This window comes from Oncorhynchus nerka, linkage group LG3 (genome assembly GCF_034236695.1).
Source record: "Oncorhynchus nerka isolate Pitt River linkage group LG3, Oner_Uvic_2.0, whole genome shotgun sequence".
NCBI lineage: Eukaryota > Metazoa > Chordata > Actinopteri > Salmoniformes > Salmonidae > Oncorhynchus > Oncorhynchus nerka.
In genome coordinates, this window is record NC_088398.1 from 20,407,095 (window position 1) to 20,429,067 (window position 21,973).

The 21,973-nt window shown below is 41.9% G+C and overlaps 1 long non-coding RNA gene across 1 annotated transcript; it reads right to left on the minus strand.

The window, feature by feature from the left end:
- Positions 1-2,558: 2,558 nt before the first annotated feature.
- Positions 2,559-16,496, minus strand: LOC115104031 (uncharacterized). Its single transcript, XR_003859689.2, has 3 exons — positions 16,300-16,496; positions 8,857-9,093; positions 2,559-5,128 (listed from the first exon to the last, which is right to left on the minus strand). It is a non-coding gene; the product is annotated as an uncharacterized LOC115104031 (long non-coding RNA).
- Positions 16,497-21,973: the final 5,477 nt, after the last annotated feature.

Genomic DNA, 21,973 nt, shown 5'->3' on the forward strand with positions numbered 1-21,973 from the left:
AACAAATGATAGGTTATATTTTAACAGGATCCAAATAAGGCTTGCGCCAAAAGAACTTGATAGTGAGGATGAGTAAGTGGAGGTGGGGGATGGTGGGAGGTGGGTGATTTAGGTGTACACATTTTTCTCAGGTCGTTTGGTTAGTGACAGGCAAGTGTAATGGTGCTTCAAGTAATGGAATCGACCACTCGAGCAACATGTGCACACACACACTCACTCATTCACTCCTTCACTGAAAGCACGCCTCTTTTGCATATGAATGACATCACCATAAAGTTTGGAGGGACGTTTTGGCGGTTGAGGAGGATGCAGGGGGTTGGGAGGGCTGTGAAAGAGACGACATTACTCACAGTTCTTACTGCCTCCATTCTCCAGCTCTGGCCAAGCTGTTTGACATTCCAGGACAGGATTCCCTTAATGCATCCAAAAAACCAAAGACAGTGGCCACAATTCATCAGTGATCAATGCTTTTCACTTGATCCAGTGGAATTTCAGCCCAGTACTTTGTTACTTTATTAAATGTTCTGTTGATAACATTTTTCTGTTGATTAAATATTCATCATATTTTTAGCATGCACCTCTGGCCACTGTCTTTTTGCTCACTGCATGGAACGGCCGTCAAACGAAAGACGGCAGTGCAGCGAAAAAAAAGCAGCAAACTGTGGACCAACAACCGCTTAAAGAGGTCAAAATTATACTTGGCACGGACCACAGTTGGATCTAAGGACACGCATCCTCGGTCCATAGTGATGGGTTGAGAACACGTTTCCCTCCAAAACCACACAGAATGGACTCCTAGGGGCGCATTCCTGCATGATAATGATGATGCTGAGGAAACTATGAAAGGAGCAGCACCCAAGTTCCTGACCCTTGGGCAACTACCAATACATGCCATTTTCCCCTCTGTATTCCCTTGGCACTGGCCCTGGTGCCACTGTCCATCAAACAGCTATGGTCAGAAATGTGAATATTTCATTTTACGTATCAGGTTAAAGCTATGTTGACAGATCATTGCCGCCATCTTGGAATGCCTAAGAGTCCGTATTCATACATCGCTCTCATGTTAGACGTAGCTAACGCATGCTTCTCACGAAAGTAGGCTACACCCTCTAAATGTTAACTACAGAAACTCCTTATTTGCCCATGCTAATCCTTTGTTTGAAGCATTCACATTATCAGGCGATAAAATGTCAAGTGACCTCAGGTATTGTAAATCAACATTGTGCGTCGTCAAATGACGCTCACAGAGCCAATACGATTTGTAGCCCATGTGATTATAGAACATTGAAATCTTCCTCTATTTTCCATGGCTCCCTCTTGTTGACATGATGCCAATGGATGACGGGGCTACAAAAGAAGCCGGGCGTATCTTGGCGAGTAGCAGGAGTGTTCCACAGACAAGCTGGGTGACTTTACCCTGGATCTGACCCTGACCAACCTGTGAGTCCAAGCAGCAGCTAGCTCAGACCATAATCCACCATCAGTCCGACAACAGTTCCGTTGTGTAGCTAGCGTTGCTCAAATGTGCTTAACATCACGGCTCAGTTCATTAAAGCCTATAGCGCTCAGCTAATGCAACTTGTCTCTTGGCGGGTTGACAGAAACCAGTGAATTAGATTATGAGGACGATAACACCGCCAAGAATCATGGAGGGCGAGGGGAGATGTCACAAAAGACTGGATGTTAATGCCTGGAACATAATGTACTTGGAACCTGGCCCGGTTAATAAGGGCACTATAATATTTGCGTGGAGTGGATGTTTAGTTGTACAGCCACTTGTTTTCTGCTGGCCATAGCTATACAAAACAGTCGTTTCTTTCAGAACTCTGACACTATCCAATGTGGAAGTCAACATCCTGTATCGGCATGCTTGCAGCATTCAAATGTTTACATTCAATTGCAAAGATTCCTAAAATGAAAACAACTGCTTGATAAACCTATGCTGTTAGGGTTGCATTTCATTTGTTTTAAAGTATATATACAGACCTATACACTAGGGTCAGCAGACTCTTTTACATGACAATGGTAGTGACTTGTGAGGGCCCATATGCCGGTTGTTGGCACATTTGCCAAATGTGGTGTCAAACATCTCAGTGACAGTACACTGTAACATGCAGTACACAGAGGTCTACACACCTGAGTAGGGTTGTGTGTGTGTGTGTGTGTGTGTTGTGGGTTATTAAAATTCAGTAAACTTAAAATAAATGAAAGCAGTTATGGATTGCGTTTACAAAAAAATCCATCTCAACCATGTATTGAATCGGAATTGTTTGAAGATTTGACTTTTCATCACAACTATTATGACGATTATTGTGATCTCAAGTAGCTCAACACTAAACGTATAAGATCCTTAATCCTGTGGAATTTGGCAATAGAATTTTCCAGTCCTGGCTCTGAGTTATCAGTAAATCTGCTAAACGCTTCAAATTAGGGCAAGTATGTCATGTGATATACTGTCAGTGATTTTTTGGTGAGTCTTCCACCTTCTCTTTCTTATATGCCAACAGATTCATGAGGATGGACAGAAATAGAACAAAACTGTTGTTTTCTGTTTTGTTTTCAATGTAAACTTTTATTACTAATCCATGACAGGACACAGTTTGTTTTTCATACAAAGGCACGTGGTTCATTCAGTGCAATCTAGCATTACATAATACACACTAGATTGCATAACACAAACAACATCGGTTGCTTAAAAATATCTGAATAGACATTTCATCTCGGTGCAAAACAAAACAAGAAACAAATAATTATTTAATCATTTCAGCGACCACAATTTGTTGATTATATGCGGATAGACTGGTTTTAGCCATCCCTGAAGTGACTTTTAGTTACGGATTAAAAATGTTTTTCAATTTCAAGCTTATCCAGGCAGATGTAATAATATAGCATTGTGATGCTCAAGATGATCAAAATAATACATTTACAAAATCAGACCAAGATAGTCTCCTTCAACTCAATTGCACAAGCGCTGAATAGATTGTTAAAATGAATATTTAAAAGATTTGCATACATTATCAATTGGAATAAAAATGTGCCACTTCCTGAAAATTTATATAAAACAAACTAGTCTATGATAGTGCTTGCATTATTGCATTTGCTTGCGTATTGTGTGTGTGTGAGTGTGTGAGTGTGTGAGTGTGTGTGTGTGTGTGTGTGTGTGTGTGTGTGTGTGTGTGTGTGTGTGTGTATCTGTGCGATAATGTGAAGGAAAGGAAATTAAGGAAGTATTTGAATTCTCTGTATTTATCATGTCTTACTCTAAAGTACCTTGTATTACGCTGACGTGGTTTGCTAGGGAAAGCCAGGCTACTGCATTCAAAGCCTACTTGGAAAGCTTAAGTGGTTTAGAATGTTCTGTCCGTGCAGCCTAGCTTACTCCCTATAAACCGCACTGCTGATCAAACAGAGCTCTGCCATCAAGAATATTAGATGTGTAATTCCTACACTGATTTGCGTTGGCAGAGGCTTAGGGCCAGCATATTCAACTCTGTTATTGAAAAATTCAAACTAAAATGTCTTTCCACAATTTGTTTTATAAAGCAAATGTGTTATGTTCATCTGTAATGTCTAACTTTCTCTCTAACGCTCACTCTTTCCCTCTTTCACGCACGCACGCACACACACACACACACACACACACACAACAACAACCTACATGGTAAGAGAAAACTGAATAAACAGTGTAATATTTCATGAGATTGTTCGCCCAAAAATAATTCAGTTGAAGGCTTGCCCAATATATTTAGTAGCAGGCCAAAAACAGTTGCATAGAGTATAAAGACAACAGCTCTCCCATTCGCCTGTGTGTCATATGACACACGGAGCCGTCCAATCGCAGTGCAGTATTCTTCACTGCTGCCGTGGGTCTCACATTCATGTGTCTGTCAGTCATAGCAACTAGTAAACAATAAAATATAAAAACAAAAATGGGCAAAAATTCTAACCCATATGATCTAGGTAGGTCTATGTTATTTATATAGCTTGTTATACAACATTCCCATGAAACACCATGGACTCTATTCATACATTGTTATTTACTTTAAATTAAAAAGTAGTAGTAGTAGTAGTAGTAGTAGTAGTAGTAGTAAAGTGCTCTATTCTATTATAGAAATGTTTGCACCTAAGAATCTGTATTGCAAGGAACATTTCCTCACATGTAACACACACTGAGTGTACAAAACATTTAAGGACACCTTCCTACTATTGAGTTGCAGCATCAATTCGTCGGGGCATGGACTCTACAAGGTGTTGAAGAGCTTTCAACAGGGATGCTGGCCTATGTTGACTCCAATACTTCCCACCGTTGTGTCAAGTTGGCTGGATGTCCTTTGGCTGGTGGACCATTCTTGATACACACGGGGAACTGTTGAGCGTGGAAAAACCCAGCAGTGTTGCAGTTCTTGACACAAACCAGTGTGCCTGGCACCTACTACCATACCCCGTTCAAAGGCACTTACATTTTTGTGTCTTGCCCATCCACCCTCTGAATGGCACACACACAATCCATGTCTCAATTGTCTTAAGGCTTAAAAATCCTTCTTTAACCTGTCTCCTCCCCTTCATCTACACTGATTGAAGTGGATTTAACAAGTGACATCATTAAGGGATCATAGCTTTCACCTGGATTCACCTGGTCAGTCTATGTCATGGAAAGAGCAGATGTTCTTAATGTTTTGGACACTCAGTGTAGATGTTATTGAGGCTGCAAGCAAATACTGTAGGTACACAGCACATGTCATGTTTCTAATTCATAGCACAGTGTATCCAAGAATCAGTGCTTCTCTGTTCATCTTGGATCTTGAGATATTTGCTCTTGTTTTCCATGCCACCACCCCACTTTCTTATTGGCTTAATGAAAGGAAAGAAAACCAATCCTGATTGGCCCTTGTTGGATAACAAAACCCAGGCCAGAGGTCCAACCACATGTCAGAGACAGCTAAAGTGCTCTGATGCTCAAATGTTGTGGCACAAGTCGGAGTGTAGTGGACAAACATTGTTGTAATGGGCCTGTTCCATTGCAAATACTAGGGATGGGTTGGTAGTTTGTGGGCAACTTCTCTTCTCCCAATGGATTACTGCTCGCTGTCATTTCTGCCCTCTCCCAGTGTTCTGGACCATTATTTTCCTGGAGGAAAAAAAGATAGTATGTTAGAAGCAGGGGTTGGGACCCAAATTATTTTCCAATCATTCCGAACTGAACCCCTATATTTTTTGTTCTTGTTATGGAACGTGCAGGCTACATGTTTAATTGGTCAGAGATGATGGAACTGAATTTTCACAGGTGGGGAGAGAGCGAGAGAAATGGAGGAGCATGGTTTGAAGCGCTGAGCATCATGACATAAATTGGGATTGTGTATAGGCTATTACTAGCATCAGAACTTCACTGAATTGCAGAATTATATACTAGACATTAGGGATATTTTTGGAACAAAAAATAACATTATTAACCAGTTTTCAAGATTTGAAAATAGCGGTTCTGTTCCGGGAACACGGGAGATTACTTTCGTCCCCAGTTCTGTTTCCGTTCCTTGACATGTTTTGTTATTTTCTGGTTTTCGGTTCTATTCCCTGAACCGGTTCCAACCACTGGTTAAAACATCACGATAAATAAAACAAACTCACAATAAAGCCAGTACATTATGTGTTAAAATATTTTCTAGTGAACGGACAGTCTCTTTCATATAGCAAAACCATCAGGGAGTTTCTGACAAGTGGTCTTAGGTGCGCCTGGTCTGGTTTTAGCTGAGGTAAGCCTGCCAGCTAGCCAAGGGGATTGAGGGTGAAGTTGAAAGCCACTGTTGGGAGCCTGGTACACTACGGGGCCATAATGCAAAGAGGAAGCATGTGACACATCCTAAGCTGTAGGAGCTGAGGCTGAGACTGAGGGACTTCTGAGAGCTGGAGGCCCTTTTATTTTAGAGCTACTCAGACAAGCAACTTAAAATCTTACCCAAGGGTCATAGAGTACATAGAGAACCAGCCATGATGTTTGCGGTTTTCTGGGTTCAAAACTACAATGGGTAGAGCCAGCATGCTAACTAGCTAGCATCATGTTAGCCATATTAGCTATTAGCTAGAATTATGTTAGCCATATTAGCTTTTAGCCAGAATCATGTTAGCCATGCCAGCTAGCATCTTGATAGCAGTTTAAACTGTACTGTATGTCAATGGGCTAACTACAAGTCAAGGAAGGACATTTCTAATTAAACGTAAAATGAGACAGAAGTGGAGTCACAAAAGGGGTTTAGGGTATTGGTGTCGGTTTGAGTTATTGGGAATCATGGTCTTGTTTTTGTTGAGTGGCCTACAGTGAATGAGCTAGTTAATGGTAAATTTACAACCCCAGCATGTGGGCCAATAAAACCAGGGGGACAGGGGGACATAGAGGACGATGAGAATGATTGTGAGAGGAGGAGAGAAAGAGAAAGAGGGGGAGAGAGTAGAGTGGAGGACTCTGGTAATTAAGAGTCTAAGGGAGTGTGAGAGGGGGCACACACTGCTCAGAGCAAACTTTGTGCACGGAATCCTCACTCTTATTTATGCACCCTGTCTATTCTCCCTCCCTTCTACCCTTTATCTTCTTCCTGGCCTTTCCTCTTTCTCCATTCACTTGTCTCTCCCTCTGAATGAATAGCCACAGCGCTATGGTGTCCCCCCCACCAACACCCCCACCGTACACCCCTTAAACTCCCCTTCTAGCTCAGTCTTGAATAGGGAGTCGAATTGAGCAAACAGTCAGCCTGTCAGCTCAATAGGAGGTCTGGCCGTGAACTTCAAGTCCTTCCCAGGCCCCCAGCGTCACATTGGGGAGAGAGGCAGGGAGTGGGGAGGGAGGTGTGGGGTTGGGAGGCTGTGGGGAGACAGGAGGGAGGGGGTGAGTGGGAGCCACAGACACAGCCAGACTTTATAGGGGCCCCTACGTGCCAATATTGGGGGGACCTCTGCCTTCCACAAAAGTTCCCAAGACTGGAGCTTTTTCTGGAGGTATGGGGGAGGGTGCTCCAGGTCCCAGCTGCCTCCCCCCACCCTCTAGTCTAGGCAGGAGGGGTGTGTGCAGACGGGACAGTGTCTGCCCCCTGCCCAAACTCCAGCCCTCCAGACCCGCACACTCAGACGCAAGCTGCTGACTGTGCCCACCCACCCCCTCGACTCGCCTCGCTCCCAGCCCGCACAGGCCACACATCATCTCATTACCCAACGCCAGCCACTCCACTGTCTACTGTTTGTATTGTTTTGGGCTCTGCATAATTTACACAGTAAATTGAGAATGGCCCTGGCCCCTGCTCAATCTACCACCTGTTTACAGAGACTGCCCGTGATTAGTGGGTTTGCATTAGATTAGACACTGTTACTATTAAGGTTCTCATGCGATGTTTTGTTCGACTGGCTCCCCAACATAGAAACTTAGACAAAAACAACTTTAATTAAAAACTGCTACCAGCTAATGGTCCGATGAAGCTCCAATGTGAATGTTGTGGTTTTGTCATGATTTTCTTCTCTCCCCACATTTGGCTTAATCAGACGCTATAATTTATTTTAATAACCTTAATAAATTCATTATGTCTAGTCCTAACAGCAATGTCTCTGTAGACCTCATGCAGCGGAACACCTTGGCGGGCTTGGCGACGAGACAGACTTAATAGCACTCTAGTGTTTCACCGTCCATATGCATGGGTAGTAACTCAGTAGCCTATCCATTAGCAATGCTCTGGCACTGTACAGTATCTTAGCCATAGCACTGTCTCGACCTCCAGTACGCAGACACAAACAAAGGGAGTTCTCTCCGTGAGGCACGGACAATGGCACACATTGTTTACCGGCTGCCTTATTTAATAGGACCCAGCCGACTCTAATTGGTGTTTTGGTTATTAAGCGGTTTTTAAACTTGCAGCTCTCTGCTCTGAATAAAGGAGTCGCTACAACAAGCTTGCTTAGGAGAACAATACACGACTTGTCTCAGCACCAGCACCAGCTCCCCCAACACCTCACCCACCAACACAAAGACAGCTTTCCGCTACTGAGACCTTGCTATCATACTCTCATTGGGCCTCTGCCTCTCTCACTCCCTCTCTCTGTCCCTCAACCACACTCGCTCTCTCCTGGTCCCTTTCGCTATGTGTTGGTGTTGTACTGCAGTGTCTGTCTGAGTAGCATATTCATTGACTCGTGGACGTCACAGTTCTGTCCTTTAAAGAGGTGCTCTGAGCTGCTTTTACAATGTTTAACTAAACAGTCATTAGCGTAAATCTATACATGTCAGCACATCAGGATAATTCATTGCAAAAAAGGAATGATAAGACTTGGTAAAAATAAATATTGAAAAAAGCGTACTCTGTCTTTGATTACTATTGATAATAAGAATAGTGATGATGATATAATATAGCCCTAGCTAATATTCCTTAATAGTCTCTGGGTGTAACTTATATAATATTCTAAATGGGGAACATTCATGTCTAAGTTATTCTGACCAGGGAATACGGCCCGCGTATTTCAACCAAAATGGCAGCCGTCGCCATGTCGGGCGTGTGTGTGAAGAGGATGGCACAACAATTCCCAAACGGGAAGAAAACTGGGCTGTTCAGAGCACAGATGCCTGAGAGAGAGCAAGAGCGAGGAGGGATTTAATGCAAGCACACACACAAAAACCCCAGCCTTCCTCCCCCCTCCATCAACGTGTCTCGTGATTTCTGCAATTAGCAAACACATCTGAGGTGCTTAAAGGCAAGGCCAGCCTGGCAGAGGGAGGGAGCGAGAGAGAAGGGAGGGTCCGGAGGAGGAGGAAAGGATGGGGTGATGGTGGTGGTGTTATGGAGGCGTGATGCAGCATGGCGGGCGCAGGGCTGTTGTTGTTACCTGCTCTCTCTGGTCCTCACTTCCATTTCATGCCAGCGAGCGTCGTCCTAAGATGGTGGCGTGGGCTGCGTCTCGCGGTACAGGAGAATGGGGAAGGCAGCTGAGGATGAAGCGAGGGAGGGGAGAAGGGGAGAGGAGATACGGAGGAGAGGGAGTCAGAGTCAACAGCAACCTCTCCGCCTCTCCCTGTTTTTCAGCCTCATTTTGCCTGCATTCTGTCATGGTGGTGTTGGTAGTCTGCACAAAAAATAAGAATAGGGAAAAATATGAGGCAAAAAGAGAAAATGTGAGTATACAGTTTAACCAGCCGAGATACACATACATGCATATGTACGTATACACACACACCTTTTCATGTCTTTTCTCATGGTACAGTCTGCCCCTGAGCATGCAAATGACTTTCATTATGCAAATGTGTGCAAATCAGATCCAACCATCTGAGAATCAAGCCTGGGAAGAAAAAAAATTGACACAGAGATTGAATGAAAGAATGAAAGAGAAAAAGAACAGGGGGAAAATCCTTTTGAGTGGCAGGAGGCGGTAAGTTAGGTAAATGGTATGTGGAGGAACAACAGTGGCCCCAATTGGACAAACAAGATTACCTTTTGTATTATAAAGATGTCTTGTCTTTTTTCTGACTGCACTGTATTTTAACATCATACTTGATATCACACAAGTTTCATATGAAGTTAAGTTCAGACTCACATCATCTGCAATAGTAAGAAAAGAGATTGCTCCAGCTAACATAGGCTTTTCAGCCATTCCACAATAAATGTCTTTACTTTCATTCAAGGACGCAACAAGAACTTGAGCTCTGTTATGGAATAAACACATGAATTTCACATGTGATTGTGATCTTTGGTGAAGTTAATGTGATAATGTGAAGCTACACATGTGAAAACATTTGAGCAGGTGCGAAAACATGATCTCGTGAAAGAAATGTGACATGGGGATGCAACATTTTTACATTTTTTAAATGTTTTTCACAATGTGAAACTGCTTATTTCACATGTTGCTTTTACTGCAAATCACGTGAGGTGAAAACTTTATTCTCCACACATGTGAAAAAGTGGTGTTAACATGTGAACTCTAAATGTAATACATGTGAAGATATTGTTTCACGTGAACAACTAATCTCACGTGTCTCTTTTCATGTTTTTTTTGGAAGGGAAGTAATGAAATAATATTGGAGTTTTAAGGTAAGTAGTACGCTGTTCAGATAAAATAGTGTAATACTGTATATTTAATCGATATGATTACATTTGATCACTTAGGGACGCACCTGGGATTTAAAATCACACTCTCTATATTTGGAGTACGCTGATCTTTCTGCTGTGTCGCAAAGTCTGTAGTATTCTCAGAAGTCCTCCACAGATTAATTACCTACAATGCATCTCTGCAATTAGCTCAAGAGTGCCATCTGCGCTGCTATTTTAGTTCTAAATTAATCTGACTATTATCTCATCATTGATTTCCTTTACTTATTTCATCAATTTGGGGGTTTTCTATATAGTTGACAATATGTTGGTGGGGCATATTATTTACTTACTCCAGAATCACAATGATACATTTTATAGTTATTATTGAGTGTTTGTTTTTTTAACAAAGCTGAGATTTACTTTGAAGTCCAAAGTATAGGAATAGAGGTAAAATCAGTTATTGGCACAGACATGGTGGCGTAGCAGGAAGATCGTACGTAATGCCTTGAACCAAGAGGTTGTGAGTTCATATCCCAGGGGAGGACATAAATAAATAAACAATGTAATCACGTGTGTAAAATATGTGAATTGAAAACACTGTGACTGTGGGACATTTTGTTTGCAGGGCATGGCCTATGTAATCATGTGAAATATCCCAAAATGTACTGTAAATCCTACCAAAACCACATGAAAGGTTATGTGATCATGTGAAAATATAATCTAATACAGTGGTAGAAAGGCTGTGACCTAGAAGGAGATTGTTGTCTAAAATATGCTATTGGAGTCACAGATGGTTGGCTGTATGGGATCAAATGTTGTGAAACTTCATCATAACAAAGACAACAATGCTACAGTCTCAACATGCTAGGTTGATGAAGAGGTTGCTGGAGCTATTGTATCAACATGCTAGGTTGATGAAGAGGTTGCTGGAGCTACAGTATCAACATGCTAGGTTAATGAAGAGGTTGCTGGAGCTACAGTATCAACATGCTAGGTTGATGAAGAGGTTGCTGGAGCTACTGTATCAACATGCTAGGTTGATTAAGATTGTATCAACATGCTAGGTTGATGAAGAGGTTTCTACAGTATCAACATGCTAGGTTGATGAAGATCAATCATGCTAGGTTGATGAAGAGGTTGCTGGAGCTACAGTATCAACATGCTAGGTTGATTAAGAGGTTGCTAGGTTGATGAAGAGGTTGGAGCTACAGCTGAGCTACAGTATCAACATGCTAGGTTGATGAAGAGGTTGCTGGAGCTACAGTCAACATCTAGGTTGATGAAACATGCTAGGTTGATGAAGAGGTCAACATGCTAGGTTGATGAAGAGGTTGCTGGAGCTATTGTATCAACATGCTAGGTTGATGAAGAGGTTGCTGGAGTAGTATCAACATGCTAGGTTGATGAAGAGGTTGCTGTATCAACATGCTAGGTTGATGAAGATATTGTATCAACATGCTAGGTTGATGAAGAGGTTGCTGAGCTTGTATCAACATGCTAGGTTGATGAAAGAGGTATCAACATGCTAGGTTGATGAAGAGGTTGCTGGAGCTACAGTATCAACATGCTAGGTTGATGAAGAGGTTGCTGGAGCTACAGTATCAACATGCTAGGTTGATGAAGAGGTTGCTGGAGCTATTGTATCAACATGCTAGGTTGATGAAGAGAGCTATTGTATCAACATGCTAGGTTGATGAAGAGGTTGCTGGAGCTATTGTATCAACATGCTAGGTTGATGAAGAGGTTGCTGGAGTATTGTATCAACATGCTAGGTTGATGAAGAGGTTGCTGGAGCTATTGTATCAACATGCTAGTTTGATGAAGAGGTTGCTGGAGCTATTGTATCAACATGCTAGGTTGATGAAGAGGTTGCTGGAGCTATTGTATCAACATGCTAGGTTGATGAAGAGGTTGCTGGAGCTATTGTATCAACATGCTAGGTTGATTAAGAGGTTGCTGGAGCTATTGTATCAACATGCTAGGTTGATGAAGAGGTTGCTGGAGCTATTGTATCAACATGCTAGGTTGATGAAGAGGTTGCTGGAGCTATTCAACATCAACATGCTAGGTTGATGAAGAGGTTGCTGGAGCTATTGTGTCAACATGCTAGGTTGATGAAGAGGTTGCTGGAGCTATTGTATCAACCTGCTAGGTTGATGAATAGGTTGCTGGAGCTATTATGTTAGCCTTTGCATTGTTTTAGCATTAAATAGTCAAGCATATTGTAGTGGTGCTTTTCCATGTCATTCTCCGGCCAAGCTACACATGCAAGTAGCCCAAGAGCTACAAACTAACTCCACCAATCTGGGTTGGAATCTACTAACTAGCTACCAGCCTAGCCTATACATGACATTTGGTGAACCAACGAAGAGAGCAGACTAATCGGGGAGGAGAGAGCTGCTATCTGTTTTCACTCTCAGGCTAGAGGAAGGAGGCAGCTTTTGTTTCTGGGTGCCAGTAGGGAGGCACTATTTTGTAGGCTATAATGGGGGAGTAGGGATAGGGGTGAAGGAAAGAGCCTTGGAGTATGAAAGAGTAGGTTAGGAGGAAGGGAAGGGCAGTACTAGAGGGGGTGGGGTACCACTGAATGGTGGCAAACCTCTCCTAATTGGCACTTGACATTTTTCTGCCATTGGCACGAAAGTGGGCCAGCTTTCAAGCCCGCTCCGAGTCCTTGTTGGAAAAGTGCCATATGCAAATATGGCGAATGGGTTCCATTATGAAGCTTCTGATATTAACAGCTCAGGGAACAATGAAATTGTGTGCTTACTCTGGACTCGTAGGTGTGTGAGCGAGAACAAGACAATGGCTGCCATAGCAGCTTCGGTCTGAACAGCCCCTTCACATGACGTTCTGACAAGTCATTTCACCAGAATGGCCTTCTGTGGACTGAGGCTCTGTCAGGCTCTGTCCAAAAGCTTTGTTCAAGACTGAAATAGTGTGTTTCAGTTTGTGCAATATTTGCCAAACTTCTGAAAATGTAATATTTGTCTTTTTGTTGAGAGGCTCTTTTTCCTAACTGTTAAAATATACAGAAAATTATTTGCTTTAAAAAAAAAATGCATCCTGTGTTTTAAAGCATTACCAGTTGAGCACATTGTTCTAAATGCTAGAATGTACAGTGTTCTGAAATCCTTCTGATATTTCCCTATTTGGATTGTTTACCCTTCACTAGCTCCCTGGGGCAACAGTGGAAGGAGATCTAAACATAACTCCTGTCTCCCTTTGGAGACTTCTTGGCAAATCAATGATGAATTGTAGCAAAACTGAGAAGCATTTTCAAAGACCGAGAAATGATAAGAGACTGATCTTGGACAGCTAGGCCAAACAAGCTCCCAGCACTAACTTCCAAGAGGAAACATATAAAGCAGATTGTCAAAGGCCGTAAAGCAGTTCCATCTTTATCTCCACACAAGTCGAAACTGTCAGGGAGGAAACAGAACAACGGGTCCAACAATAGCACCCAACTCCAGTGTGGTCCGAACCAAGTCAAAGTACACCTGTTACTGCTAAGTTACCAAACTTGATCTCCTTTGTCTGGGTGGGCCCATTGACTTCTGTAAACGCCTGAAATACATGAATTTCTCTGTGAGCGACAGGGAGGCGGGGGCCGCTTTAGAAATGGCAAAGTCTGCCCCTCTGTACCAGCCCAGCAGTGAAGCCATTTTCCAAACTCTGTTGGTGTGTTCTGTTGAGAGAAAGGGAGGCAGAGAAAGGGGGTAAGAATCACTGGGCCTTTTTCAGAAACCCGTCTGGCTGTAAGGACCCGGAGGTGCTGAAATGGTGGTAAAGGAGCCCATTGTCTCCCTGTGACAAGTGTACTAGCTCTATTGACTGTAAAGTTTACTGGTGTGGGGCCGTCAGGGCCCGGCCACAATGCCTGCTTTTCTACTTGACACTTGGAGTCTAAATCTGCTTGCCTAGTGCCTGAAAGCTAAGACAAATCCACCAAACCCTCTCTCTGCCTCCCTTCCTTTCTCCTCTCCCTCCATCCTTTCTCTTTATCCCCCTCTCTCTTTCCCTGCCTCCACTCCAGACAGGGCTACAGTAGAGTCCTGGAGGTTTTGTGGAACTCCTGTTTTTGTGCCATTTTCAGGCAGGCAGTGCTAAGGCCGTCTTTCCTCTGGGGTAGGGTTGCAAAATTACAGGAACTTTCAATGAATTCCCTGGTGTTCCAGAACTCCTGGTTTTGCAACTGTACTCTAGGGTCCCTAGTGTGGACTGTTATTGATATGACTGTGCCACACACAGTTATCCTCCTTATCGCCACAAACAAAACAGTTGCACCAGTACACACATCTTCATGGGCATCTGTTACTGACATCATATCATCGTTTCTTCAAATAGTATTCATGCTTATCGTACAAACTGTAGCTAATTGGAGAAAAAAATGTTTTTTTAATCTAACTTTGCTGAAATCTCTACCTAGAAATGTTGTCATTCAATCAAATTTGACTTGCATAACACTTTGTAAAAAGCCAATTTGTCACATGAACAGCCACAATGGCATGTATATAAAACCACAGATAACAGCCAAGAACAGTCATTGGGGCCTTGTTCCAGTTCCCCTGGATTCTTTCGTTGGTAATGACAGTAGCTAGGGAAAACAGACAAAGAGCCAGGTACCACTGTGCCACCGGAGGTGGTGACATCACCGCCTGTCACTTCCTGTCAAGGCCCTCGTCTCTCTCGCTCCCTCGCTGAGCCCTGAGCTCAAATGTCACACTCAGCACCTGCAATGCAGCAGGCAGGGACCGCTGCACAACCCGCTAAGATTGACATTGTGAGTGTTGTTGCTATACAAACGCTCCAACAGGAGTTTCAGTCTAGTCCAACGTGCCATATTGGAGTCAACATTGTGTTTGTTATCAAAGCAGAATTCAAATGTATAAATTTAGCAGAGTACATGTGATTGAAACCCTGTTTAGGCCATTGATCACCAGATGAATAACATGTTTTTCAAACATACTGGTGCTATAGTATACAATTTACTCTCCAATTTCTCTGTAATGTCTTGAAGCTATGGAAGGCTGATTTGGCCGAAAGACAGAAAAATCATACTAGAAGCCTCACTCGACATGATTCTTTTTCTAGTTGAAAAGAAATCAACATCATTGCCTTGATGGCTGATTGAAGGTGTGAAGATCTGATTGACCAATTACTCCCCACTATGGGCTGAGGCCCGGATTGTTCCCTCTCTCATGGCTCTGTCACTGGGGGCAGTTTCTGGTTGATTGCCCTCGGACCACTCCCCCACAGAGCCCCACACAGTGGCATTCAACAAGATCCATCAGGCCTTTCCACATGGTAGCACCTCATGCAATGGAGGCTTCGCCATTGGCACATTCACAACCAAGCCAACTGTCACCTCAAATCAAACTCCCAAACAAAACCAAAATCAAACACCTTCCCATATGAAAGAAAGAGGGGGAGAAATCAAATAAACAACCCTCTAGCTTAACAAAACTGGCCTCAAACAAATCTGTCCATTCGACTATGTGCTGGCAGGGGACATGATCATGGGATTAACTTAAACAGTCCATTGTAAACTTCCACAATCCAAATAACGTATGACATTAGAGGCTATAATCAGCAACCATACTTTCTATTCATTTCACCTGTTTTCCAACAGCCTTAACTAAAAACCCATCAGCCAAGTACAGAATTGCTACAGTGATAGGATGGTGTTACTTGCAGCTACTGACTGGCCAATTTGTTAAGCATTTCAGCAAAGTCCGCAGTCAGCACCATTCAGGTTGGTGTTGGTTCTTTGGGACCCACCCACCACTGCTGGCCATGTGATCGTAAGGATAAGCTGCTGCATGCAGCCCCACACAGAGGGATCGGGGGATTATTAGATTACAAGTGATCCTGTTGGACCAACCGGGCTGCGAGGGACCAATGCCATCGGCCATGTGCAAATATGAGGAAATATGTGTATGGCATTGTGTATAACTCATTATTTTTAGAGATCAATCTCAAACCGATCAGGATTTCCCAACTCTACGGCTCAGGGGAAAATCTCAATGCCTCAAAAATGTGAATACTAAAATATGTACATTTATAAGAAACTCAACAAATACTCAAACTCTCAAATCTACTGCTAAAATTCTCAAAGGCAATTGTGATATATTTGATGGAATAACAGAGACAGATAGTTGTAATTGTCAAGCTGAGCTAAAAAAACACACATGTACACATACACACATAAACCTGTGTAATTGGATGACATCACACGACTTACTTGACTTTTTCTTCTGCTTCCGTGTCCTATGATGTCGGCCATTTTCGTGGCTTGTTTTGCTGTGATTGGTAGAATGGGGTGGTGCAGCATGGGGGATATGTGTTGGGGATCTTGGTGCCTTTCAGGAGCGTAATGGGATTCTTGTTACTTTCGGTTATCTAGCTTTATGAAGAATGTACACCACTCATACAGCTAGATAACCAAAGATAACAACCAACCCCTAAGGCTGCCCATCCTCTTGTGCCACAGGTGATATGCATGGGCCAGATTCTGACCTATAATCAGGAAAAAGACCGTATAAACATTCAGAAAAATTAAAACTTGAATTTCCATTTTCAAACTTAAGAGCACCCTAAGTAAACTTTAGCAGTTCTATAGAGAGGTCTGGTCACATTCATGCAGAACCTAAAATGTTATTTTTTTAATTTTAAATTAATCAACTTTAATCAAATGTGTACTTAACAGTTCACAAAATACCAGAACCTCCTGACCCTCTGCTTAAAGTACTCATCAGCAATTGGCCTGCCAACATTTCCCTGCCAATCCACCCTCACTGTTCTGCTGTTACAAAGCCTTTGATTGGATGGCCAGCCCATAACATGGCAGCCAAAGCCTTAACTCCTCAAAGTCCAATAATCAGCATGAGGCTTGATCAAAACACCAGTCCAAACTGGTTATGGCGCCAGTCTTCCCAGACCACCCCTCTCCGCCCCTGCGCCCACCCCTATGGTGAGGCAGTCTCTCACAAGGACTGGCTCCATAGGAGGGTGATGGCTTCAAACGCCGCCCCCCGCCATGTCCAAAATGTATTTTTTAAATTAAAACCGTTTTACTGTAAGATGCAGAGAGAAGGGTTTGTCTCTTGCATTTGCATATCTATCAGAGATTCCACACTAAATTGGGGAGGGCATGTTCAAGGTTGATGTCAGAATATGCACAAAAGCACAAACACACACAAGTGCAAACCTACACACACAGATACACAAACACACACACACACACACACACACACACACACACACAGAGTACACACATTTATGGCACATCGCACAAGGGCCAATAAAAAGTTTTCCTGTGTGCCCAGCCTCACATCGAGGCTCCTCCCATCTATACGTGTTCTAATGACTGACAGGAGAGATGGAGGGAGAGCGAGAACGACTGAGAACATTCTCCCCTTTAGTGTACACATCTTTACCTGTAGTCTCATACTGTTGGCAGACAACACATCCTCTCCTTACTGTCAGCTAGAACAAGGATTCAAGCTTGAAAGTGTCTTCTATCTTATTTTGGTTCATAATCTACCAGTCACCATAAGGATTTCTAACCACCTTTATCATTTCTTACTACATTATGATACACAAGGACAAAGCAAGGTTCTTTGAAAGCATCCGCACTCGCAAACATGCATATTCCATACAGTGCATGCACATACACCCATGCACACAAGCACACACACACACACACGTGCAAACCAAACAAAAGCATGCACACATGCTGGAAATAAGAATGCCACTATCTTTCCTGAAAAAGTGACTATTCACTCAGGAAGGTATTTCTTCATGCCAAGGACAAAATGACATCAAAACAAAATACTGATGCAGTTACAGAAATGTCCTGATCTGTACGTGTTTTTTTGTCAGAGAGAATTTACATGTTACAACATCATTTGAAATTATATCTGACATGGATATTAGATAAACTTAGATCAAATAATAAGACTTGATTATATAAGCATAAAGTACATCTATCACAGTGATTAATTTGATTGTACTTATAAAGCATGAAATGATTTTAAATTATACTGTCCCAGGATTAATATTTGAAATTCAACAAAATAATAATAATAATTGGCTGTTTTTTTTTATACTGTACACAGTATGTGTTTTTAAATTGCTCAGTTATTAGATCAAATAAATAGTCATAATACTTTCATCTTTCATCTTTTAATACTTTAAGTACCATTATATTCTCAACATTATATTGAAAACAATCAAAAACATGTATTTTATGTTATTTTCAAGAAATTACATTCAACATGTATTTCATCGTTTGCAGTGGAGAGTTGTTGTTTTTATCAGCCTATATTATTAACCTATATTATTATCATTATTACTGTTATTATTATACTGTGCAAATTCCAAATAGTTTGATACGCAGTGGTGACGATTCCTCCTGATAACGTCAATGCATTTGACCAACTTTATTTCAAGTAATAATAATAAACATTATTTAAGGAAATAAAGTAAGAAAGAATATGTTTCATATTAGGCCTACATTGCACCAGATGCGATTACAAAGAACTCACACTGCGCATCTGTAACGAAGCTCATGTCAGATTCAGCACCACAATAGTGGACAGCTGCCTTGTCTCTTAGTAGCCTTCAGTGCCAGGATTTCAACACCAAAATCCCCGATAAGCATATTAACTATCATACAATCCGTTTGTTAAAAATAACTGCATTTGTTTTCTTGTTTTAACAGTTGAACCTAGGCCTACCCCTTGGTAAATTCAGATAGGCTTCTATGGCGCAGTAACATGCCAAGGAGAGATCCGGTTCGACTGTCTATTACTGCATCTTGCCAACCACATAATTGTCAAGGGGTATATCTCTTTCAGCCATTCATTCAGTCATTCAGTCATTCATTCAAACAAACCTAATCACTCCTCGCCATTGTATAAGACGTTGGGGACGTCCTTCAAATGTATGCTTAGGAATGATTGAAAATGTTTGATGAAGCAATACACAATGCACATATTTTCTGTAGATTTATTTGAGGTACAAAGAAAGTAGTTATAGCTTTATAATAAAGTGATCAATGTATGCCATTGAGATATGACGTGATTCGATGTAATTAAATCCAACCTGATCTGTAATGTATTGGCACATTGCTGTTGCTCAGGTCTCAATGCTTATGCACGAGGCACGAACTGAGGTCATTTCTAAATGTTCATCATATGTAATTGGCGCGGTCGATGCAATCTGTTGGCAGAGGGCCTAAGCTACTGTAGCCTACCGCTGCACACTGGAACCTTGTGGCGTCATTATACCAACAGCGTCCACTGCTACTGAAAAATGACGAGCTTGACAAGTATGAACGCAAAGGTGTAGATAAGCAGTAAAATAACATTTAATTTCTGTATTCTCTTGTGAAATGATGATTGATACAGTATTAATATCCATAGGCTTAGTCAATTTGTAATATTTTAACTATTGAATCGAATGGACTAAGTTTTCAATGGGTACTTGCACTGCACTCTTATGCACAAATAATATCATATAGGCTAATCGAATTACAAAAGGTTGGTGTTATCGAGTATACTTGGGACATCCCTACCCTAAACCCTAACCCTAACCTTAACCTTACCTCAACCATATCTATATCCATAACCATACCCCATTACCTAACCCTAACCTTAACCCTTACCTTAACCATTTTACAAGTCGACTTCAACGGGGTATGGACGTTCCAAGGATCCCGGAGAGCACGAACCAACTACAACAAGTTACGATTTTAGCAAAACACGTCCCACAATGTCTCTTCCATTTGGAATTTGTGCAAGTGATTTAACTGAGTTAAAGTGATCAATGTCTAAGCCATACCTGGCCAGTTATTAAGACTGTAAAAGTGTGTGGTGTATTTATATTACCTATGACACCTGCTCTGTTGCGCCTATATGTCTCTCCATTGAATCCTGAAAAAAACAAAAAACAAGAAACGCTTATTTTCCAACCCATCTGCAGTCGTAGGGTAATTGTCCGGTTAAAGTCAACAATTTCAACAACCCAGTTTCGTTTGAACTGAGTATATTACTTTTGTTATTGTCCCTACAGACAGGTACGAGGCCTCAAGCCTGCATCTGCCCTTCTAGATATGACGTTGAGGCGACATAAAACCACTACATGGTCCAAGATAGTAGGCTAAAATTCACGAGAGAGTTGTTATGTAATCTACCTGTATACAGGCATCTGAGCTAGATAGGTACCCGAGTCTAGAGGTAGGACACGCCTCAGATGACATCTCCAAAAAGTTCTTTAAAAGACATATAGGCAATAGGCAGATCGATTTTTAGACAAGGTCTTCAACAGTACTCGTCAAAACCCGAGTCAGACCTACATCACGCACAACCCACAATCCAGCTAGGTGCTTGGAAGAGATGTGCACATTAAATTATTTGCAATTTAATAAAGAAAACACGCACGTTTATGGATAGAATGTCACCAGATGTAGCACGAACTATAAAACCAAACCAAACAACAACCTGGCTGTGCAAAAACCAATTCGCTTTTTCATCTTAGGCAGCAAAATGCAAGCGTTACATTTCATGTAATTCTGCAGTCTCTTTATTTACACATCATACCATGGCCTATGACAACTAATGTGTATGCAATGTGCTATTGCGGATTATTAACGTATACATTAGTGTCCTGTACAGGCATACCAATATATATAAATATAGTACTACTTCACAAACCATAATGGAAATGCATATCCATGGTCTATGCTCCAGTAACGCGCACAAGTGTGCTCAGAAGGCCGGGTATTCGACGTGCACGTGCGGATTTGATGGCCTTGTGATTCTCCATCCACCCGCTATAGGTGTGAGCAGTAGTACTTTATACTATTGCTATTAAGCGTTTTCATTATCTGGACTCGAATCTCAAATGATCAATTGATCAAGGCCTTGCCTACATTTTGAATAGGCGAATTGTCCTTAAAACTATAGAAGTTGAATAATAGGCTACATTATTGTAGACTACATTATGTGGCAAATTACACGGCGGATGACATGTAGGCTATTTTCTTGTGATGTTTTATAAGTACATCTGGCTTCATGAATTATTTATGTAGAAATTGTATGGTATGTAAAATGACATATGCGTTATATTACCTAAGTGAGTCTGCGTCTGTCTGTGTTGATGCATGTGGAATCTTGCAGTGTGAGGGGCATGGTTAGTCTACTCTATGGTGCGTAATGGAGGTCGTTATCAAGCCCCCTAGCCTAAGATTGACCATATCCCATCTTTCTTTGTTTGTGCAAAACTATTCAACTGTAATAGGTGAAGTGTTGGGTGTAATGAAGGAGAGAGCTGTGTCGTATCTAATACATTGTGAGCCTGCCCTTCCAGTCATTCAATTCAAGTGAGACCACATCCAAAATTGAGGATATATCGAAATGGTTGTTTCCATATGCTACAAATATAATTTCAGCCTACAAAATTAAGGCAAGCTGTAATGGATAGGCTAGTTGTTTTTTTGTCTGGTAGGCTATCGAATGTCCGGACACCGTGCAATAGAAATTATCATACACAATCTTCAAATGAGCATAACCATTTGAATTGATAGCCTATTCGAATGATACAGGAAAACCGGTGCCAAAGACGCATTTATTGCGGCCGATATTGCACGAATAGCATACCGTGAGTGCCAAACCCACCACGATAAAACGATGCGCTAACGTGTTCTTTTATTTGTTCTGTTTTATGCTATACATGCATGCAAAATTACGACTGCGTTGTCCGCATCCGCTTCAAATAGAACATACATCCGCACGCAACAGAACATACATTTTCTAATCATATATGCCATACTCACCCCGGTGTCTGCCAGCCATGGTTACAAACGCTCTCCACAACAATCAACCAAGCGAGTCAAGAGATGTAGAACAACTGAG